A 24,951-nucleotide genomic window follows, 5' to 3' on the forward strand; every position below is an offset into this window, starting at 1 on the left:
CTTCAGAGGATGAGATGAATGATAATTTTGTAGCGTGTAAAAATGTCATGCCTGACCGGGATTCGAACTCGGGACCTCCGGATGAAAGGCCGAGACGCTACCACTCACGCCACGTTTGCTCCGTTGTTGTCGCCTTTCTTTCGTCCATCTATTCAGGTTTATACTCTTCTTTTTCTTTCTCTCTGGAAACTTAAATTCTCGTATCACTCTTCTAAATTTATATCTATGTCTTTACGCAGATCCACAGAAATGTTCAATGAGTTTAGACCTGTTTCTAGTTCTTTAAACCAGTTGGTATTTGTGGCTCTTTTCATGTACAAATTAAATATTTGTTTTGTCAATATTTGATTGTTCAATCTACATTTATTTTTTGTCCAGTCATTTGACTGGTTTGATGCAGATCTTCAAAATTCCCTCATCTAGTGCTAGCCGTTTCATTTCAGTATACCTCCTACATCCTACATCCCTAACAATTAGTTTTACATATATATTCTAACCGTTGCCTGCCTGCAAAATGTTTCCCATCTTCCTGTCCCTCCAATATCAAAGCGACTATTCCAGGATGCCTTAAGATGTAGCCTATAAGTCTGTCTCTTCTTATAGCTATTTTTTTTGCAAATGCTTCTTTCTTCATCGATTTGCCGCAACACCTCTTCATTTGTCACTTTATCCACCCATCTGATTTTTAACATTCTCCTACAGCACCGCATTTCAAAAGCAAATCTTTTCTTCTCAAATCGTCCAAGTTTCACTTCCATATGCTCTAAACATACTACACTCCGAACATATACTTTCAAAAATGTTTTCCTGATGTTTAAATTAATTTTTGATTTAGCAAACTATATTTCTGACTGAAAGCTCGTTTCGCTTGCCCTATTCGACATTTTATTTCGTTCCTGTTTCGTCCATCTTTAGTAATTCTGCTTCCCAAATAACAAAATTCTCTTACCTCCACAATCTTTTCTCGTCCTACTTTTATGTTCAGTAGTCCATCTTCTTTATTTCTACTATATTTCATTACTATCGTTTTGTTCTTGTTTATTTTCATTTCGTAGTTCTTGCGTAGGGCTTCATTTATGTCATTCATTGTTTCTTCTAAATCTTTTTTACTTTTTTAACTCTCAGCTAGAATTACTATATTATTAGCAAATCATAGCATCTTTATCTTTACACCTTGCACTGTTACTCTGGATCTAAACTGTTGTTTAATATCTATCATTAACTGCTTGCTAGTTATTAAAAAGTAACGGGGATAGGAAACATATTTTTTCTAACTCCCTTTTTTATCACTGCTTCTTTCTTATGTTCTTCGATTATTACTGTTTTGTTCCTACAAATGTTAACAATTTTTCTTCTATCTCTATTCTTGAACCCGACATTCTGAATAATGTCCATAAAACTGTAATTTTCTTTTTCGGATTACCCTATTTTTTCTGTATATTTGGAAAAAATGTTTTTATCACTTTTTAATAAAGTTTTATAATAGTACAACTTTATTATTATAATGAAAAATACATATTTCAATTCGATGCGCTAAATGCGGTAGGAAGTAAAACAATATGGAAGGATAGTTGTGTGACCTTCACCCGCCGATTAAATATGTACGACAAATTAAGAAATTAATATACAAACACTCCTCGGTACAACCTAATTTTAAAATAGTAAAAAATAGACAGCGATAACTAAGTTATTTTTGATAAAATAAATAAGTTGTTTTATACGAGTACATAAAAATACATTTAACTGGTATTTTTTGTTTTTTGTTTATATTCTAAATGAATCTTACTTAAAATTATTAAGTGGTAAACAAATAACTTTGAACATTAACAAGAAAAAAAAAAACACGTTTATTTTGATAATATTGTCCAATATAAAACAGTAATTAAATTGGATAATATTATTTTTAATCTCCACCGAATAAAAAGCTTTAATCTCTCTTATTAGCGATATTTCATGCTACACAGTTATAATTAAAAAAGTACATCCAGTTTTATTCTTTTACTTTTTTTTTAATGAAGAAACATACTGTAAAATAATATTACATTATTACGTAAATATTATGCACTCTTTCGCGACGAAAGTGGTATTTAAAGTTGTTTGAAATTATGTACATCAAGTTTTTTTCTTTTTTTACTAATACATTTACAATGTTATATGTCGAAGTAGGTTTCTTGTTTAAGCTAACGCCAATTTCATACAGGTTACACATTTGTTATTGTGATGTAATGTAAGTAAATTCAAAACTACAACAAAGAAAACAAGAAAATGTATAATAATACAAATTAAAATTGCCCTATAATTAACAAAAAATGATAGTACATCTTAATAATAAAAAAAACACAAAAGATTTAATATCAATTATAAAAAATTAATGCTAACGAATTTTTAATCAAAATTATGCATTGACAAGATTAGTTTAAATTATTTTTTTGTGAAATATGCATACAAACAGGTTTAGTTACACATGTTTTTTTTTAAAAAAAGGTTATTGATCTTTGGTTATTGTAAAATATACATTCGGTTTAGATAAATAATTTTTTTTTATTTTCCTGATGTGTACGTCGCAATCTGTTCAACTAGTAAGCAATACCCCTTCCCCAATGAGCCAATGAGATGAGGATGATATGTATGACGTGTAAATCAGATGTAGCTTATGCAGACACAGGCCGACCATTCCTGAGATGTGTGGTTAATTGATCCCCAACCACCAAAGTAAACCGGTATCCACTATATAGTATTCAAATCGCCGTATAAAAGCAACTAACGTTTACTATATGCCAAACCTTATAATCTTCGGCTTCAACTGTTTGCGACGAGGACCATTACATCAGACCGATGGGCTCAAACTAAGTTATAATTAAACTTTTATTAAAATAAAATCATAATCTATATTTTAACTAAGGCATAATCTATTTTTTAAACATTTTTTACATGACTGCCCAAAACATGTGTAATGTATTTAGGGTGTATGTATGTAATGTATGCATGCATATTTATTCCACTGTATCAGTTCAATGGCTGAACCCATTCAGATGTTTGCCCCCCGCATTGGAATCCTTAGGTTACCGGGAGTGTCACAAGCTACATAAATATGTATGTATGTGTGTGTGTGTGTGCGCGCGCGCACACACACACACACACACACACACACACGAGGGTAGATAAAATATAAACGAGACTTTTCATTCTAAGGACGTAAGTTTAAAGTGAGCGGGCGGCCGCTTCTAGAGTGCAATAGGGGGGGGGGGGAGATGTCAGGAGTGGGGAGACCAGACGGTGTCTGGTTCACACTCGTATCGCAGTAGCGCTCGTGATGTCAGAAAAACAGGTACAACTTTCCACTACGAAAAGCATTATCATTATACGCCTTCATGAACGAGAAATTTCTCGTTCATGAAGGCGTAAAAGCAATAGAAATTCTTCAAAGATTGACTGTACAGTTCGGGAAAAAAAACTGTCGAGAGTTTGCCTGGCATAAGGAGTTCAAGGAAGGACATCAACCGGTTGAAAATGAGGGATATGATCGCCGTCCTCGGACCAGCTTTACGGAGGAGAACATTCGCACGATTCGTGACCTTATTGAAGACGATCGACATCTGACAGTTTCCGAAATTGCATCACAGGTTGGACTAAGTTATGGAAGCTGACAAAACAATCATGAAAAAAGTCCTAGGATTTTTCGTCCTAGGATTACGTCCTTAGGTAAGTGAGTACCAGATGGGACCCTCGCTTTTTGACATCAGAACACAAGTTGAGATATTTGCAGGTCTTTTTTTTCTTTTGGTTTATCTTTTTATACCTTATCTTTGTATAAAAAGATAAACATTTGCAGGTCTGTCAAAAGCTTTCAGCACGGTTTACAGAAGAAGGATTTTAAATCAAATCGTCACCTGCGATGAAACTTGGATCCATCATTACACGTCCGAATTCAAACAAGCCAACCAGCATGGAATGGCAGTAGATGAGGGAGGCAACCTCTGTGAAAGCCAAGACTCGGCTGTCAGCTGGCAAAGTGCTTGCAACTGTTTTTTTGACCGGCGAGGCGTTTTGCATATAAATTTATTGCATGAGCGTCACACAATAAATGATGCTTATTACTGAGAGTTTTTGAATGAGGTAAAGGTTGGCGTTCCTTTGTTCATGAGCAGGGGAACAGGGATCCTTGGGGCGTAGTATATAGGATCTTGGGACAAAAACGACGAAAGGACGTTCTTCTAACTTCTCTCACAACCAGGTTTGGTGTATTTTCGGATACTTCTGAAATTTTACACAGATTACTAGGCGATTTACTACTTGATAATAGTAAAGCTGGAGAGACCGCATATCATCTGCCGGTGCGGCGAGAGTTCCCTCAGTTCCGCGGGGGTTCTTAAAGATTACCGAGGCTGAGGTGAGTCAAGCTATCTGTAGTTTAGGTAGTGCAAAAGCCCCAGGCTTTGATGGAATAACGGCAGAGCTTCTTCGCTCGGTTGGCGTGAGCGTGAGTGTTGTCACAAGAATTTTTAAAAAACTGTGTTTGCTGGAACTTCCCTGTGTGTTGGAATAAGGGGATTGTACAATTGTTGTTTAAAGGTGGCGACAAGGATCCTGCTCTTACTTCTTCCCATACGCCCTTGACGTTGCTTCCGGATATTGGTAAGGTGTTTGAAAAGGTTCTGTATCTGCGTATAAATGAGAGGTTAACCTCGCAAAGATTGTTGATGGAGACTCAGTATGGTTTTCGTCCCCGAAAAGGTACTGAGGACGCCATACTTCGTGCGATGAGTATGTTAACGACCAGTGGGACGGAATATGTCCTGGGAATTTTCCTGAAAATTTCCAGAGCATTTTATAATTTATGGTAGCCTTCTGCTATTCACCAACTTCAAAAAGAGAATGTACTGTGAGTGAATTGCATGTTATACAATGTTACTTCAGTCATCGGGATGTGCTGCCCTGCGAGGACAGCCATGAAGTTGGCAAGACGTTGTCCAAGGGATGTCCCCAAGGCAGCGTGTTGGTGCTCTTAGGATCAGACTGCAGAAATTCGGCCTGGTAGATTTTGGGATGTGTCCTCAGTGTGGACAATTGGATGACATCTACCATGTTCTTTATGAGTACTTAAAGTACGAGTTAATGCGTTCGGAGACCATCCGTCAGTTTGGTCTTATCAGTTCTGCGTTGGATCTCCGTGTAAACTGTGGAGCCAAGCCGAATGGACAATAGTGGAGAGTTTTGTAGTGTACTTGGCAAAGGAAAGGATTGCTGAGGGGATCTAGATTTCTGTTTGGATTTCTCTTGTATTCCGTTTTTGTTGACGTTTTGTTTTATAAATTATGTTTTTTTGTCCTTTGTTTTGTTTCAATGTTACTGTGTTGTTATTATTCCGTGTAATATTTTTATGTTTCTTGCTGTCTGTTGAACTCACTTTTACCTTCTACGGGTAGGTAGTTCATTTCCTTTGTTTAGTTAAGTCATATCAGTCTTAGGTAAGACTCGGAAAGATGTGTTTTGTTTTGAGTTCATTAAAAGTAGTACACCAATGGGAATGTCACTCGTGGCATTCGCATCGGAAGCATCCTGGCCGAATATGTCAAACAAATTTATTTTTTTCTAAATTTAGAAAATTATAAAAAAATTATATTACATATAAATTCTACATACAAAATTATCAACCGCACGTTCTTTAATTATCCTATATTAAAGAGCTATGTTTTTTTTTGGCAGTCGTTTTTTTGAATTTTTAATATTTATCTCTTGTTAATGTAAATTGAAGCAATCTTTACTATGAAAAAGATCCATATTTTTCCAAAAAATGTTTTAAAATATTTGTCGAAATTAAGAAAACAAATCAAAATCAAAAATTATTTAATTTAAAAATTAAATAAAAATCTTCAAAAAATATTTTTAAATAAACAAAAAAAATAATAATAACCAAACTTGAATAAAAATGTTATTTATTCTTCTGAAGATTAACGATTTTTTTTTTTGTTAGACGTTATTTAAACAAAATTAAAAAGAAAGGTATGTGAACATTTAGAAAAAAGTTTATTTTTTATTTTAAGAAATAACAGTAATTATTATATAGATCACGTGTGAAAAAAAGAAAGATTTTATTTATTTATTTATTTTTTTTTTTTTTCTTTTAGAGGTCACAATAGTTATTATAGCCTAGAAATTCGAAATCCGACCTGGTCATACAGAAAAACAAAACAAATAAACAGGTTAAATGACCATGAATTAAAATTTCAACATCGTTTGAAAATCAAATGCGTGTACACTCACAATACTTGCGCGTGCGTACGGATACACACACACAACATACTTAATGATATATAAAACCGTAAACGAAAAAAAATTCCAATAATTAAATCAATGAAACTAAAAATGAAACCAAATCGAATAATAAAAATCTTAAAATGTTGTTAATTAATAAAAATAGTTCTATTAACTACTTACTATACGATGAACCAACTCGCTATTAGGAAGAAAATAAATCTGAAATGAGGTTACAGGGAAAATTAAGGTAGAAAGAATATAAAACAGTTTTACGAAATCTGTAACTAACGTATTTTTTAAACAAAAATAAAAATAATGATGACTGCTACATTAAAATAGAATAGCAAGGACAATAATAATTATTATTAGTTTTTTTTTTTTTTTTTTTTTTTATTTCAAAGATAGCTGAGATTTTGTAAATACGTAAAAAACACTACCTTATCATTACAAATGTTATAAAAATGTATACATTGAGTTACATAACTTCAAATTTCAATTCTAATTAGTAAAACGTCCATTCGTTGGCATATTGTATTTAAATTTAAATATATTTGTTTAATATTATAATGCCAATAATGCAACGTTTCAAATAAGTTTGAAATATTAAAATTATTTGTAAAAAACGAGATAAATATTAAAAATTACAAAACAATTCTGCCAAAAAATAACATTGCTCTTTAATATAGGATAATAATTGATATAGGATAATAAAAGAGCGTGAGGAAATGAATATTACCTCTTTTTTGTCGTCACTAAATGTATGAATACAGTTTTGTCTAACAATATGCTTTCACATTAATTTCTAGTATAGATGTAGCTTTGTAAGCTGTACATTTGTATGCTGTGTAGCGTTAAATAAGATTCATTTCTGAGTATATCAGTTAATTTTTGTTCTGGTTTGGTTCCATAGTGATTTTGTATTACACTAGCAAATACCTCGTTGAATTTTGAATATCGGAAGATTTGGTTGCTAAGATTTCCGAATAACCATGATCTGTTAGATCGACAGTGTACCTGATGCAAGCAAACGTTAGCCTTCAATCTACTAACAAATACAGGGTGTCCCATATAAAACGCAACCCATCAATCACTCATCCATGAAATTTCAAAAGTCAAGCATACTTCCCTACTCTTTACTGAAATGGACTCGTCCAACATCTGAACATCGCGGCGACGCAGTAGAACACTACCGATAGTAACAACAATGCAATCATAACGTTCAGTGTATTGATAGAGACAAGATGGTGTTTTCGCTAGATGAACGTGTTTTCATTGTCGAGTCGTACTTCAGTACGAAATCAGCGGTTGCAGTGCAAGATTTGTTTCGCCATAAGTACCCAGATAAATCAGCTCCTAACAAAACATCAGTATTAAGGTTAGTCGCAAAATTTAGAGAGACTGGTTCTGTTAATAACAAGGTACATAAAAGATCTGAGTCAGTGTTGAATACAGACGCTGAAATCAAAGACCGATTACTCGCCTCGCCAAATAGATCGATCAGAAGTTTGTCTGCTGAAATTAATTTGTCTAAATCAGCTGTTCATCGGGCGACCAAACGATTACAATTACGACCTTATCGCATTCAAACGGTTCATCAGCTTCTTGAGCCCAACAAAGAAAAACGGCTACAATATTGTCAACGGTTCCGTCGATTTCTGCGTGAGGGAATTAATGTTATGGATTCGTTATTTTTCACAGATGAAGCACGGTTTCATTTGGATGGCTACGTAAACAGCCAAAACAGTAGAATTTGGAGCGCTAAAAATCCCCACGTTTATCACGAAAAACAATTACACCCGCTGAAGTTGAGCGTGTGGTACGCGATATCGCGGAAGAAAATAATCGGTCCTATTTTTTTTGAGTACACCATTAATGCAGAGCAATATCAGGATATTTTATTTCAGTTCATTGCACTCTTGGAAGAGGAAGACAGACGCTGCTGGCTACAACATGACTGTGCGACATCGCACTACGCAGGTTCAACTTATGATTTCGTTGAGGAATGCTTTGGTAATCGTGTTATCGGTCGAGGCTTGTGGCCACCAAGATCTCCAGATTTGACTGCGGCGGATTTTTTTCTATGAGGTTACCTCAAAGGAAAAGCCTACGGCAACAAACCACGAACACTTGAACGATTGAAAGTCAATATTGAACAAGCTGTATTATATATCCAGCCACAAAATTTGAAAAAAGTTGCAAGAAACGCTGTAAAAAGAATTGAAGCTTGTATTCAAGAAGATGGCGGCCACTTCCAACATTTACTCTAAACGTAAGGTAATGGATGGTAATAATAAAAATTACATTTACATTTACACATGCCTTTTTATTATTTCAATACCTACCAATATAAGGCTGGGTTGCGTTTTATATGGAACACTCTGTATAACGATTGAATTTTGAAAATCGGACGACTGTTTGTAGAAATATTATATGAGCATCCAATTGCACCTTCCGAAATAGTGCCCCAAGGGCACCCCCTTTGTTATCAGTTGATGGTGATTGGTCTAGCCTCGCGCGAGGTGCTCGCATCACCTCACCATTATAGTCTCACACGCAGGCCCCACAGGAAGCCCATTATTATTAAACAGAAATTTATTTAATATTATTTTATTTAACGCAAATTTAACTCTATTATTTTTATAATATTATTCATTCGTTTGATTCGAATAATTCAGTTCAAACCTAGTTCACACAGTAATACAGGCCGATAGTTCACAGTTTATTAATTCAGTTCATTAAAGTTGTTACTTCAACCGGCGAATCTCCACTACTATATATATCCTATGACACTGCCGGTTACGTAAGGATTCCAACACGAGGTAATACATCTAAATCGGTTCAGACATTGAGGTGCTGCGGTGGAAAAAATATACAAATATACACCCTAAATAGATTACACATTCTTTTTTGGGCAGCCGTTAAAAACAGTTGAAAACGATGTTGAACTTTTCTAGCATTCACATAGAACTTAAAATCCAATAATTTTTATTTTAATAATAAAATTGAAAATAAACTTTTGGTACCCTAATTTTATTATATATTTTACTAACTTTCCTTAACTAATAAGAAATAACCATTCTAAAACGAATTGTTTAAAAAATCTACACATTCCTAAATTCTACATTTTTTAATATGTTTTATACTAAAAGATTCAAGAAGTATGTGACAAACTTTCAGGATATGTTTTAGGGTAAAAATAAAGAAGAAAACTCATGTAGACATGGGTTCGGAAACGCTTCGGCGATCGAAAGATTTGTGCCCTGACTTCTGTTCCTTCGGTAAAATTAAGCCAGACTATAGTTTTTGGGATTCATATTAAGAGATAAGTTTAGTGGTTTTATATGAAATCTGACCTGAAAAAAAAGTCCTAGTACGGTATTTTTAATAGTTTTCGAAAATCTGGGGTAAAAAGACAAAAGATTGGAATCGAAAAACACACTATTTCAGTTTAATAAATTGATTAACTTGATTTTTTTTTTAATTTTAATTTTTAATTTTTCTAAAATATTTAATTCTTTTATATTTTAATATTAATAATTTTTTTTAAATATATTTGCAATATATATGCAATATTTTAACAAATATTGCACATTTTGATATGTTTTGTTTTTAATAAACATGAAATTTGTATGTTTTTATTTAGTTTCTGCGGACTTTTACTGAGAATTCATACAGTTTTATCCAGAATTAAATTCTCTACAAGTTTTGTTTAAAACTTATGTGTTTATTATCCATTTAACAAAGTTATTTTATGGCAAATATAATTTTTTTTACCCCATTATCTTTTACGAGAGATTTCTCAAAAACTGCTAAAAAAATAGCTTTGGGACCTATTTTTTTCAATTTTTCAGTTCAGATTTGATATAAAAACCACTAAATTTATCCCTGAATTTGGGTCCCAAGAATTACAATTTGAAGGCACAGAAGTCAAGGAGAAATTTTCGCCAGCCGACACTCACTAACAAACCGAACCTATGTTTACACGAATTTTCTTTTTCATTTTCATCAGTAGAACATGTTCTGAAAGTTTGTTACATTCTTCGTGAATCACTCTGTATATTACATTCTTTGTCTCTTTCTGTGCAATTTTTACCTTCTCCGTGCTCTGCTTTGCCTGGTTAACTAAACTCAGGTGTCTTAATGTATGACTTACTAACCTAGTTCGTCCCTACAAGATTCTGCCACAAACCTATTTGCTGTATTCGTCTTATGACCTTTTCATTTCGAATTTTATCTATACAACTAATTTTTAGTTTTCTCCTGAGTTAAAGGTCTCAATTTTTTTTCATTACTGTTTTTTTTTTTTTTGTATTATATTAATACCATAAAGTCATGCAAATATATTCAAATATTTAATTCTAATTAAACAAAGGGATAATTATAGAAATTTTTTAATAAATTAAAATATTTTTCTTTCCATGGTGGCCCTAGTGTTTGGAGGAAGCAATGTGCTCTCTTTTCCGGAGGGAGATGAATGTCCTAGCTGGGGACATGATTGTAAGAGTTAGGTGAACGGTATCTTACAGTTTTGTGTTAAAATTTCGACGGGGTAATTTTATAGAAAATTACCCCGTGCCATTTCAGGATTTTCGAAATAAGTTGTGATCCATGTGGCTCTAACAACAAACATTTTTTTTTTTATGTGGGAACGCAAAGCGTGATTTTCCAAAGCGTCCAATGCGTTGTGGGGACAAGGTTATCATTAGATACATGTTGCCTTATTAGATATAAATCTCCGAAAATTTTACAAGCTAAATTTTATGAAAACTTAATATGTAAGTAGGTTTAAACATGGCCGTCCTCCGTGGTGCGAGTAGTAACGTTTCGGCCCTTTATCCGAAGGTCTCGGGTTCGAATCCCGGTCAGGCATGGCATTTTCACACTCGCTACAAATCATTCATCTCATCCAAGCAAATACATAACCGTGGTTCCACAGGTAACGGGTGTGAGTTTCTCATATTGTCCGTAATGAGGTTTATTATCGTGTGTTGTATAATACAACATATAATATATCTTCCCTGCATTGTAGAACATACTTTCTGGTTATGTCTATTTCAAGTGAACCAGCACAACGACGGCGGCCACGCGATCCCCCCTCCCAGACAAATATGCGTCGGTTGGTTTTAAAATTTAAAATTAATTTTTTTTCTTTTTTCAAAAGAAATCTACACCTGACCGAATAAAACGATTAAATCAATTTCCCCACTCAATACTCGCGAACACGAAAGTTTTACACACAACTGTAATATACCATTCACCTAACTCTTACAATCATGTCCCCAGCTAGGACATTCATCTCCCTCCGGAAAAGGGAGCACATTGCTTCCTCCAAACACTAGGGCTACCATGGAAGGAAAATTCTTGTTACGCCGAAAGGACTTCAGAGGATAGACTGAAGGGAAATCATGCCGGAAGTACGAAGCTCATACCCATCTGGTCTTCCACGATCAGCCCTAATCAATTATTTCTCATTGGTCTGAAGAACCGGAACGCAAATCCCAAATCCGTCCATAAATAAAACACATAAAATCTAAAACTGCCGCTAAAAAAATAATGACCTACCAGATAAAAAGTAAGACACAGCAGCAAGGGACGAATTCTGCAATTAGTAGGGAGATAATAAACTCCCAATGCCCTTGCATTCCGTTCCGTTCCAGCACCAAACTACTTTCATACATTTCTAATTGAAAAAGGCAAAAAATTTACACCTACAACATTTATCTTTTTTAAGAAATAAAGGGGGCGAGGAAACCAATTTTTGGATCTTTTTAGACTCGCAACTTGTAAATTATTACTTATACCATAATCAAACGTACCTTTGTTACGAGGGATATACACAAATATATATTATAGCATTTGATCAAGGAAATTCATTTTTTTGTGACGGTTTCTCCATGTAAATTCACATAAGTAGGAATCTATCATCGCCCTACTTATCCCGCATGCTTGATTGCTCCTATGTTTTTCAGCAGCCCAAAGCAATTCAATAATTCTGGTTTGTTCAGACGTAATAGGATCAACGAAATTCACTGAATGATTGACACTATAACGGTCCAACCGCATTTCAGAGATATTTCATATTCCTCCTTACGCCCTTCATTTTTCAGACATAATGCTTATGCCGGGTAGAATGCTAGCTATGATCACCTCTGTAAATCTTTCCGCAGACCGGTCTGACGAGAAAACAAAAATACTCCTTATTTCTTTACAAAATCTTCGAAAAAACACTGAATAAGATAAAACATTATTATGTTTCCGCTTGGAAAAGCACAAATCTTTGATTTTTATTGTACGTCTAGGCTAACTGACGATTTAATAATTAAGGAATGACTACAAATCGAACGCAGATCATACTCAATTCTGTGATCGCTTACGTTCCCATGCTGAATTCATCAGCCCAGAATTTAGTTGTGACATATTTCTTATACCACAATAAATAATTTGTCGGTCACTTCATCATTATCAGGTTTTAAATTGTTTTCACTCTCGTTTTAGTGCTTGGAGGAAATTTAAAATCATTTTTTACATCTTTACTAATAGTTGTCATAAGCGGTAATGTTTTCATAAAAAATGGACCAATCTCGGGTAACAATGATGGACTGAAGATACTTATTACATCATCTTTTTGGGGATTTTCTTTAAAATTTAATGTTATAAATATACAAAACCCATCATTTTTCAAAATTTCATGACTTTTACTGCATTTTGTTTGGTATTATGGAAAATAGAACACACACACACACACACACACACAGAGAGAGAGAGAGAGAGAGAGAGAGAGAGAGAGAGAGAGAGAGAGAGAGAGAGAGAGAGAGAGAAGAGAGAGAGAGAGAGAGAGAGAGAGAGAGAGAGAGAGAGAGAGAGAGAGAGAGAGAGAGAGAGAGAGAGGGAGAGAGAGAGAGCGAGTGAGAGAGAAATATAAGCCTGGTTATTTCTTTACTTTTAAATCCGGGAAGACCCCAGAGCAGCGACTAATAAAAAAAATATCCGGGAAGGTAAAATCTTTACCTTCCCGGTAAACTAAAACACTTTCCCTTACATTATTCTGTTATTTCAGACATAGACAGGAAAGTAAACATACTAGTATTTCTAAAACTATACAAAAACTAATTATTAAGAATCAGAATAAATTCTTGATAGCTTACCACCAGTTTGGTCAGTCAACTATAAATTAAATTCTCAGGCTAGTCAACTTAATAACAGATATCCATAAAAGAAATAATACTTCACCGCGGGCTACTTAGATGTATAATTATCATTTAATAAGGCGTGACCAGACAGACTCCTATAAAGTTGTAGAATTCTTCCTCAGAATATTTCTACTTATTACGAATTCTTATCTAAACAAAATTTTTATTGCAAAAAAAAATTTTACAATAATAGTTCCGGTTTTTTTTTAAATTCTATCTAGGTTCCAATTTTATACAGCTTGTACTGTTTACATCTGTGAAATATTTACATCTGGGGTAATATCTCCATATTTTATTACTATACAGTGATCTTCCAATGAAATGGTAATAATAATAGCTTCTGAAAATTAACAAAGCGGTTTAATAAAATCCACGAGTGGTTCATAAATGGAGAATTAAACATCTATATTGTGATCTATTAACATTCATTCGGAGAGTAAGTTAAATTATCTTAACTGCCAAATTAAATAATTTATATCTTCTCTGCTAAAAAAAGCATGAAATATTTAGAGTGATGACTGCGCTTGAAAAATTATTATTTGCTAAACATTAAATTTAGTAAACTGGAAAAACGTTTTAAATATATTAGAAACTTTCCTAAAAGGTAAAAAAAATCTATAAATAGGTTTTCGAAGGATAGCCCTTGATATTTTGAAAAAACAAGCTCTTTTGTGTACAAACCCATTTTAAAGCTGATATTGAGCATATGATACATCTTGTCTATTTATTCTTAATACATTTCAAAAGATTCATTTTTCGTAATATAAAGAATGCATCATGATTTTTTTTTTACAAATGTTGAAGTCCATAATTATTCGAAAATGTCTAAAATTAGGAAAAAAATTAATTTTCTATCCTTTAATATCAAGAATTATTTTTACGATAATACGAAAATTAGTTAGACATTAATCTTTTGCATGAAAAGAATAATAGGAAATAACACCTTGCATAAGTAGTAATATAACTTAAAATATTATAATATTACATTTATGTAGATTGGGGTTTAAAAACCTGAAGAAAAGTTGTCGGATGAATCGGTGGAATTTAGAGAAGCTTGAGGAAGAGGAGGTAAAGAAGATTTTTGAGTAGGACATCGCAAGAGGTCTGAGTAAAAAAGATAAGGTAGAAAATGTAGAAGAAGAATGGGAGAATGTTAAAAAGGAAATTCTTAAATCAGCAGAAGCAAACTTAGGCAGAATAAAGAGAACTGGTAGAAAACCTTGGGTTTCAGACGATATATTGCAGCTGATGGATGAACGTAGAAAATATAAGAATGCTAATGATGAAGAAAGTAAAAGGAACTATCGGCAATTACGAAATGCTATAAATAGGAAGTGCAAACTGGCGAAAGAAGAGTGGATTAAAGAAAAGTGTTCAGAAGTGGAAAGAGAAATGAACATTGGTAAAATAGACGGAGCATACAGGAAAGTTAAGGAAAATTTTGGGGTACATAAATTAAAATCTAATAATGTGTTAAACAAAGATGGTACACCAATATATAATACGAAAGGTAAAGTCGACAGATGGGTGGAATATATTGAAGAGTTATACGGAGGAAATGAACTAGAAAATGGTTTTATAGAGGAAGAAGAGGAAGTTGAGGAGGATGAAATGGGAGAAACAATACTGAGATCTGAATTTAAGAGAGCATTAAAAGATTTAAATGGCAGAAAGGCTCCTGGAATAGACGGAATACCTATAGAATTACTGCGCAGTGCAGGTGAGGAAGCGATTGATAGATTATACAAACTGGTGTGCAATATTTATGAAAAAGGGGAATTTCCGTCAGACTTCAAAAAAAGTGTTATAGTTATGATACCAAAGAAAGCAGGGGCAGATAAATGTGAAGAATATAGAACAATTAGTTTAACTAGTCATGCATCAAAAATCTTAACTAGAATTTTATACAGAAGAATTGAGAGGAGAGTGGAAGAAGTGTTAGGAGAAGACCAATTTGGTTTCAGGAAAAGTATAGGGACAAGGGAAGCAATTTTAGGCCTCAGATTAATAGTAGAAGGAAGATTAAAGAAAAACAAACCAACATACTTGGCGTTTATAGACCTAGAAAAGGCTTTCGATAACGTAGATTGGAATAAAATGTTCAGCATTTAAAAAAAATTAGGGTTCAAATACAGAGATAGAAGAACAATTGCTAACATGTACAGGAACCAAACAGCAACAATAACAATTGAAGAACATAAGAAAGAAGCCCTAATAAGAAAGGGAGTCCGACAAGGATGTTCCCTATCTCCGTTACTTTTTAATCTTTACATGGAACTAGCAGTTAATGATGTTAAAGAACAATTTAGATTCGGAGTAACAGTACAAGGTGAAAAGATAAAGATGCTACGATTTGCTGATGATATAGTAATTCTAGCCGAGAGTAAAAAGGATTTAGAAGAAACAATGAACGGCATAGATGAAGTCCTACGCAAGAACTATCGCATGAAAATAAACAAGAACAAAACAAAAGTAATGAAATGTAGTAGAAATAACAAAGATGGACCGCTGAATGTGAAAATAGGAGGAGAAAAGATTATGGAGGTAGAAGAATTTTGTTATTTGGGAAGTAAAATTACTAAAGATGGACGAAGCAGGAGCGATATAAAATGCCGAATAGCACAAGCTAAACGAGCCTTCAGTAAGAAATATAATTTGTTTACATCAAAAATTAATTTAAATGTCAGGAAAAGATTTTTGAAAGTGTATGTTTGGAGTGTCGCTTTATATGGAAGTGAAACTTGGACAATCGGAGTATCTGAGAAGAAAAGATTAGAAGCTTTTGAAATGTGGTGCTATAGGAGAATGTTAAAAATCACATGGGTGGATAAAGTGACAAATGAAGAGGTATTGCGGCAAATAGATGAAGAAAGAAGCATTTGGAAAAATATAGTTAAAAGAAGAGACAGACTTATAGGCCACATACTAAGGCATCCTGGAATAGTCGCTTTAATATTGGAAGGACAGGTAGAAGGGAAAAATTGTGTAGGCAGGCCACGTTTGGAGTATGTAAAACAAATTGTTGGGGATGTAGGATGTAGAGGGTATACTGAAATGAAACGACTAGCACTAGATAGGGAATCTTGGAGAGCTGCATCAAACCAGTCAAATGACTGAAGACAAAAAAAAAATTACATTTATAACTTTAATATATGATGTTTCACGTATTAAAGTTGTAATAAATACGGAACTTTATATATGTATATATACGTATACTTTTTTCTGTTTAGCCTCCGGTACCACCGTAAGGTATTGCTTCAGAGAATGAATGAGGATATGTATGAATGTGAATGAAGTGTAGTCTTGTACTGTCTCAGGTCGACCACTCCTTAGAACTGTGGTTAATTGAAACCAACCACCAAAGAACATCGGTATCCATGATCTAGTATTCCAATCTGTATAAAAGTACTAGGATGGATTTGAATCTTAAAACTCTCGACTTTGAAATCAATTGGTTTGCGATGACGAGTTCACCACTAAACCAACCCGTTGGATTATATGTACATATATATAAGAACATCCCTGTCGCGGCTTCGCCTGCGCTATAATTGAATCGGCTCTGGAAATACATAATCAGAATTAAAATCATAAATTACAATCACCGTGTTATAAAATTTCATAAAAACTGATTCAATAGCGGTAGCATATAACCGTAAATATTAAAAACCATTTTGTTTTTTTTATCCCTTAAAATAATAAAATTCAAAAACCTGAAAACAGTTTTTAAATATTTACCTGAAGTGAATTTGCAAGCGTAAATCGAGTGAATGGAGCGAATATCTCCATCAGAATAGTCAGAAATGATGAAAATTTCTGCAATCATCATTCGAAATTTTTTTACGTTTCTTCACTCCTTTCAAAGTCGAATTTCAAAATATCAAGAAATCGGTTTTAGATATTCATATGAAGATTACACACATCAAGAATTAAGTAGCTATCTTAGTTTGTTAACCGAGAAATTAAAAAGAAATAGTAAATTTCATTGTTAAACCATTTAAACGAGAAATTAAAAAAAATCCTTTCTTAGTGTGCACTTACACTGTAAGACGAACGTTTAGAAAAAAAATTTCATCAATTTAATTTAAGTAGTTTTAGCTGGGCGTTCATTATGAATTACATAAGACATGTTTTTTTATTATAGATTACCACAGTAATATATATATATATATATATATGTGTGTGTGTGTGTTTGTGTGTGTACGCTCGCGCTCACTTTCGTATTAATCTCTCACATCAACAATAATATAATGTTTACTTACTTAAAATTAAAAATGTATATCTGTAAAGCAAGTTGTCCTGACCGACTGATTCATCAACGCCCAGCACAGACTACAGAAGATAAATTGATGAAAATTTGTAAACACAAATTTAATATCAAGAAAATTTGCAAACACGTTATTATTACGATTTAAGGTGCACACTAAGAAAGGATGTTTTTTTAAATTCCTAGTTTAAAGGGTTAAAACGGAGTAAGATTGAAATTTACTATTTTTTTAATTTCTCGTTAACAAATGAAGATATCAACTTGATCTTTGGTGTGTATAATTTTAATGTAAATATAAATATCTAAAAACCAGTTTATAGATTTTTCGAAATTCGATTTAGAAAGGGGTGAAGAAAGGTAAAAAATTTGAACAATGATTGCAAATTTCCCCTATTTCTGACTATAATAAATGATATATTCACTAGATTGGGGATTGCTAATACTCTTTAAATATTTAAAAACCATTTTCTAGTTTTCTTGAATTTCGATGTTTTAAGGAGTGCGACGTTTACAGCGCGGGGTGTTCAACCAACATAGTCATTATTAATGTATGTGCGACACGACTGGTTGCAACTGCCTCCGGTTACTTGACTAAAAAACATGATATATATATGTAATTAAACATTTTTTTAAATATATGACAAACGAACTATGGTCACCTTCTAGTAGTGTTTTTCGGATAACGCAAATAACCGGGCGAAATACATGTTTACTCCTATTTCATACGTGTACCAGTTAAAACTAATATCTTTAAGATGGAGCCCGATTGTTTTGAAACCCACATTCTTAGATCACTCTAAGGTTCTATCACCCAAAGGTTTGGGTTCTGTACTGACCAAACTGTTACTCTGAAGAAATTACAATACCCTGATAGTTTTTATAAACTGAACAGGCTTTTATTTTATTTATCATTATTATTCTCACAAGCATAAGATTAACCCGCGAAATCCAAGAAGTAGAGCCCTCTGGCTAGACGGGAAAGGCAAACGAAGCGAGCCATGACCGGCTAAATATCCCCTAACCAAGACTTGCGGGAAACGCAAGTAAGTATAGTATACTTACTTACGCAAGTTTTTTTTTTTTAAACTGGAATGCTAAATATGACTATTAATAAGTCTCAAGGACAATAGTTAAATTTGGCAGGCATTGAGTTAAGAGAGGATTGTTTCCATCACGAACAATTTTATGTGGCTTGCTGCAGAGCTCTAGAGGAATTTCACGAAACTGCTTATTCATTCTACCAAAACAAAAAAAATTTTCCAAAATTTTCATTAAATGCTGCGACAGGGATTTAATGATAATCTAAAAACAGTATTCTAGATTAAATAATTTTTATTTATAAATAAATACATTTGCTATTAAAAAAATATCACTGGCGAAACGGCGACGGGTGAACGCTAGTATTTACATATAAAAGGTATAATTCTTTCATGATACTCGTATAACATCCTTTCATATTATATTAATTCAAGAATTTACTCATAATTTTTAAAAATTAATTGAAAATTTGGAAACAGAATTACCTACACACATTTTTGCTGCACTTTATTTAAATATTTCATTTGAAAATGAGGTACGATCCTCCAATTATTTAATAAAGTGGCCAATTACACAATTGCATTGTGGTGGACACCACAGTGCATCACATTTTTTTGCTGTATTTTGCTATTCGTATCATTTTGTATTGGTTTATATATTAATTTTGTTTCACTTTGCTCAAGTAGGTATGTAGTATAAGTGAAAACAGGTTCTAGACTTATAGCAAAATGAAATTTTAATTAATGAAGTATTTGGATCTTACAAGGGGAAGGCACATCGGTTCGAATCCGACTTCATATATATTTTTTTTTAATTTTTTTTAAATTTAAAATATTAATTTATTAATAATTATTAACGTTTGTAAAAATTTTTGAATTAAAATTAAAAGTATACAAAATTTTATTTCATTAATAACTTCTGATTTTTAAAAATTCTTATTGTTGAATTATTATTTATTGTAATTTTTTTTTGCAATCGGATGTTAATAATTATTAATAGATCACTGTATTTATACGAAAAAAAGTTAAAAAATATGTATATGAAGTCGGATTCGAACCGATGTGCCTTGTAAGATCCAAATATTTCATTAATTAAAATTTTATTTGGCTCTAACTCTGGAACAAATGAAAATAAGTACCACTTATGATTTGCGTTGAAAAGTTCTCGGTGGGGGCTTATTACTGCAGTTAAGAAAACTTCCAAAATCCAAATGGTTTGGATTTTGGGCTTTTTTGAACACTTTTGGTCCAGTCGATTGTAATCAAAAGGGGAGGTACACAACTAGATGTTAAAACAGTCTTAAATCCAAAATCTCAACATTCTACGGCTAATCGTTTTTGAGTTATGCAAGATATATACGTACGTATAGGCGTCATACCGAAACTAGTCAAAATGGATTCAGGAATGGTCAAAATAGATATTTCCGTTGAAACCTGAAAATCGAAATAATTTCGCGATTACAATACTTCTTTGTACGATGTACAAGGAAGTAAAAATTAGGAGTTTTTGTTCGCCAACATTAAATTTACTTTATTGATAATATAATAAATTGTTAAACAATGAGATTATTAATAGAAATTCAGATAATTGTTACTTTTTTCAACGAAAAGAAAAACTATATATTTTATCTTTTAAAGATTCAAGTTTATTGGCTTTTTTTCATTATTATATTATATATTTATTTCCTGTTGGATTAAGTTAAATCATAAGAGTAGTTATATTTAATTATAAGCATTACATTTTCAAAAAAAAGAAAAGAAAAGAAAAAATTAACAGATAGAAAGGTGCTAATCCTTGAACTTTGTAAACTGGTATACATATTTTTACTGTACTAACAGTTATACTATAAGATGTAAAATAACTAAGACTTTAAGTAAAATAAATTTAAAAAAAATTATCTTTCAACATTTTTGGTCTCAGAAGATTATTAAACGTTGAGACATGAAAAAATTTGACAAGAAAGTTAGTACTTTCCTGGTAGTAATTATTTATTCTTATGTAGTGTAAAAATAATTATACATGAAAAAAGTTACCTAAGATCTTTTTCTTGGGAGGGGATAATTTATGATGAAGTTTTATCGTAAAATATATGTTTAGCAGTTCAAAAAATTTTTAAAATCGATATTTTTTTTCTGTTCCTCCATCTTTAAAATCACCTTCAAAAAGAAATCCCATTGAAAAATGTACGACCAATAATAAGTTACTTAATATTTAATTTTTATAGGTAGGGGTAAAATGATGTAATTATTAAAAACTTTATTATTTAGCATTTTAATAGTACTGTAATTTAAAATAAACCAAAAAGAAAAAAAATTGTTTTTAAATTTCATAGACTCCTCCACCCCCAATATTGCCCCCAAGTATTTTTTTGGAGTCGCTTGCACTATTACTATGCTTAGGAAGAGATCAATAAAATTCGTTAAAAAAATTTGCAATAAATAAAATTATACCTTTTAAATAAAATATACCATTTTTTAAAAATGGGAGATAAACGTATCATATAGATCTTAATATAAAGCAGGATTATGTTTGCAAAATTTTGAGAAAATTTATCAAACCAAATATTATCAACCTTCCTGGAGATATTGACCTCAAAATTTTACTTACAAATTGTCCTATATAGAGAAATCTCTGTACAAAATTTCATCAAAATCGGTTTATCCAATCAAAATTTATTAACCTTCAAACACGCCAACACACATGGAACGGAACGCAAAAGTGGCGGGAGTTTCACAAATTTCTCCCTTCGAATCGCAGAGCCTGGACAGTCTCAATTGCTGCTGTATGATTCTGTTAATCGGACGTGTTTCAAGTGTTTATTTTAATGTCGGGTCTAAGTTTAAAGTTTTGTTATAATTTTATGGACGGATTTGTGAATAGCGTTCCATATCCGTTTGAACCAGCGTTCTCAAACCCATTTCAGGCTCCGACCGCGGGATACTAGGCTTTTTAAAAACCTATGCTCCCGATGTATTTCCCCTTCAGACCGTCCACTGAAGTCCTTTCGGTGCGAGCGCTTCATAGGCTAGCAGGAATACGCCACAACGGGGCACTAATTGTTTGGAGGGAGCAATGCGCCCCCTTTTCCGGAGGGAGTCGCAATTGCTGATATAATTTAATTAATTGTAAGTATTAAGATAAAGGAATGAATAAGGAGAAGATCTTCATCCACTTCTTCAATGGCTGCCCTTCACGGTGCTTCTCTGCTGGGCTCTTTTTCCGGACTTGTATCCGTGACGTCGGGTCGCATAGTGGGTCTTCGTTCTTCTTCTTCTTCTCAACACACATACTTACGTAATGAACGAATATCAACCCCACTTTTTTTTTTATTTTTACGTATATACGGTACGTACTCTCCAACAATTTTTTGAACATTACCTCCTACCTTTTTTGTTTTTAGGGTCCCTGGATTATGTAACGTTGAGAAATGGTACAAAATTAATATGCCATTTTTTGACTGATTATCACATACTTTTCTTCTTTTAGCATAGCTCTAGGTAAATTCTGTTCGTTGGTATGTATGGTTTTGGCGTTTAATTGATTTGATATCGGAAGTAAATGGACCAAAAATCTTCATATTAGACTTATCTGCTTTTATTTATGAACCCTGATGCTATTAAAGCGTGTAGTCGAAACAGGTGGAATGGATGAGGAGGCCAAGAAGTTTGTAGGTTTGTGGTGAACGTACTGAAAATTTTAATTGAACTACTTTGAGCTCTATTAAAAAAAATAACATTTAATCACATAAATGATTCTTAAAGTTAAAAAATTAAGGATTTTATAGAAATTGTAAACTTTTTCAATTTTCATTATTCATCTTTCAAACCTATTCTTATAAAGTAACTTATTTGTATTACTGCTTTTAAATCTGAGAGTTTGAGTCTGAAAATAGTAAATAATTGTAATAAAATCTACTTATCGAATTTTTTGTATTTCTAGACCTAGTTATCTAAAATGCTTTGGTACTTCATAATCATCTTCTATGTACACGGAAATAAAATTGCTGCCAACGTTTTTTAAACATAAGATTACTAAAGCTGAAACCTTTTTACTCTTACCGATATTTCATATAGTTATAATTTAGCTGATATCCACGATATAGCTTTACCTTCGGTATATGGTTATTGAATAGCCCGTCGTGGTCAGGGTCCAGCCCCCTGAACTCCCTGTGTTCATTATCCTCATGTTTGTGAAAATAATACTGATAAATAAAAATTAAAGCCTGTTCAGTTTATAAAAAATATCAATGTATTATAATTTCTTCAGAGCAACAGTTCGATCCGTACAGGACCCGAAAGTTTTGAGTGTTCTAAAGAATGCGGGTTTCAAAATAGTCGGCCTTCATCTAAAAATTATTAATTATAGCAGGTTGGTTATAGAGCGAGGTTGGAATATTTTTTCATAGATGATGAATGAAGACTACGCCTTGTTGCTTGTTGAATAATGGTTTAATGAATTGTCGTCTTGACAGTTAATGAAATGAATTGTAACATAACGTATAACTTGACATATAAAAGTAAAAAAATATAAAATTAAATAAAACATTAAAGCTAACGTTCATCCGAACAAAGAATGGAGTCCATCCGGACTAAGAGTATGACGTGACCGCTTTGGATCAGATTCGAGCGCCGAATGCTAGTAACTATGAGTAACACTGATTGTCCATCCAAACGAAATGAAAATTGCTACCGCCCTGCGCGGGATTCTAACGTAGAATGTTAGTATGAGCTTCACTTCCGGTTAGCGCTAGCACCCATTAGATTGCAGCACCGGACGGCTCGACGTGGAACGGAACAACGCGTAAAAATATATTTTGCCTGGTTCTTAGCGTTATCCGGACAAAAACCACTAGAAGGTGACCGTAATTAGATTCCCATTATTTTTTCTATTTTATGTTTTTTAGTCAAATAACTTGAGTTCAAGTGCAGCTGGTCATGTCGAACATACAGTTACAGTGGCAGTGGTGTGTTGGTTGAGCCGCAGCGCTGTACACCGTCGCACTGCTTAAAAAATCGCAATTCAAAAAACCCAAAAATAGTTTATAGATATTTTTCTGAAGAATATTTTCATGCCCAAATCGAGTTAATATTTCGTTAAGTATAGTCGGAAATGAGGAAAATTTGTAATCATTGTTCCAAATTTTTTTTTTTACCTTTCTTCATCACTTTCAAGGTTGAATTTCGTAAATATCTAGAAATTAGTTTTTTCTATATATTCAAATGAATATTATACAGGCCAAAATTCAATTTAATACCATTTGTTGCCGAGGAATTCATAAAATAGCCGGATTTAAAAAAAAATCTACGGTCAATTTTAACCCTTTAAAATCCTTCTTCAAAAAATTCTTTCTTAATGTGCCCTTATACTATAAGAAGAATGTGTGTATACAAATTTTAATCAATTTAATGTCAGCAGTTTTTGCTGGGCATTGATTAATGATTAATCACGATATGTTTTATCTATATATGTACATATGTTACATATACGGATAAAACAACATATCGTGGTATATATATATATGCACACACACACACACACACACACACACACACACACACACACACACATATATATATATAAGTTAATGATATCAGCATATACTGCATCGAGACTGAAAAACTTTTAGGTAAAGGGAAATATCTTCCGAGTAAGTTTAGACCGTCCTTGCTTTTTATTTTCATCACTCTTCATCATTTTGAAAATTAAATATATTATTTTTTATCATCCAATAAAATATTTAAAATCAGGACAAAGTATCTTTATTAAACGCAAATAAATAAATTTTAAATATTTCATAAAATAACTGAAGCAGAAATACAAAAGTGAAATATATTAGTAGTAATCATTTTTAACCTCTTCTTGTTTTTTTTTAAGTAGAAGTGAAAATTAAGAATTTTTTGATTAAATAAATAAAAAAAAATATTATGGTGACATATAATTACGAAATAAAAAAAAAAATAGGCTAACAGAGTAGGTTAAAATATTTTCAAAGACTACCATTTAGTTAATTTAATAACAATAGAAGGAAAAATTAAAAAAACAACTTGAGAAACGATTAAAGTATGTGAGGTAAACAATTAAATTGCAAGATAATAATAATAATAATAAATACGTTTAGATTTAAAGATTAGTACAAAAAAAAAATAAAAGAATAAATTATTGCGTAAAAAAGGAACTGATGACAAAAAGAAAAAAGTGAAT

At 32.5% G+C, this 24,951-nt stretch overlaps 1 long non-coding RNA gene across 1 annotated transcript in view; it reads right to left on the reverse strand.

Annotated features, from left to right (window-relative positions):
- Positions 1 to 1,891: 1,891 nt before the first annotated feature.
- The window catches only part of LOC142331546 (uncharacterized), a 190,587-nt gene continuing 167,527 nt past the window's right edge, over positions 1,892 to 24,951 (reverse strand). Inside the window, exon 4 of the long non-coding RNA XR_012758034.1 lies at positions 1,892 to 2,243. This is a non-coding gene — a long non-coding RNA (uncharacterized LOC142331546). The remainder of the gene's footprint in view (positions 2,244 to 24,951) is intronic.

This window comes from Lycorma delicatula, chromosome 10 (genome assembly GCF_047948215.1).
Source record: "Lycorma delicatula isolate Av1 chromosome 10, ASM4794821v1, whole genome shotgun sequence".
Classification (NCBI taxonomy): domain Eukaryota; kingdom Metazoa; phylum Arthropoda; class Insecta; order Hemiptera; family Fulgoridae; genus Lycorma; species Lycorma delicatula.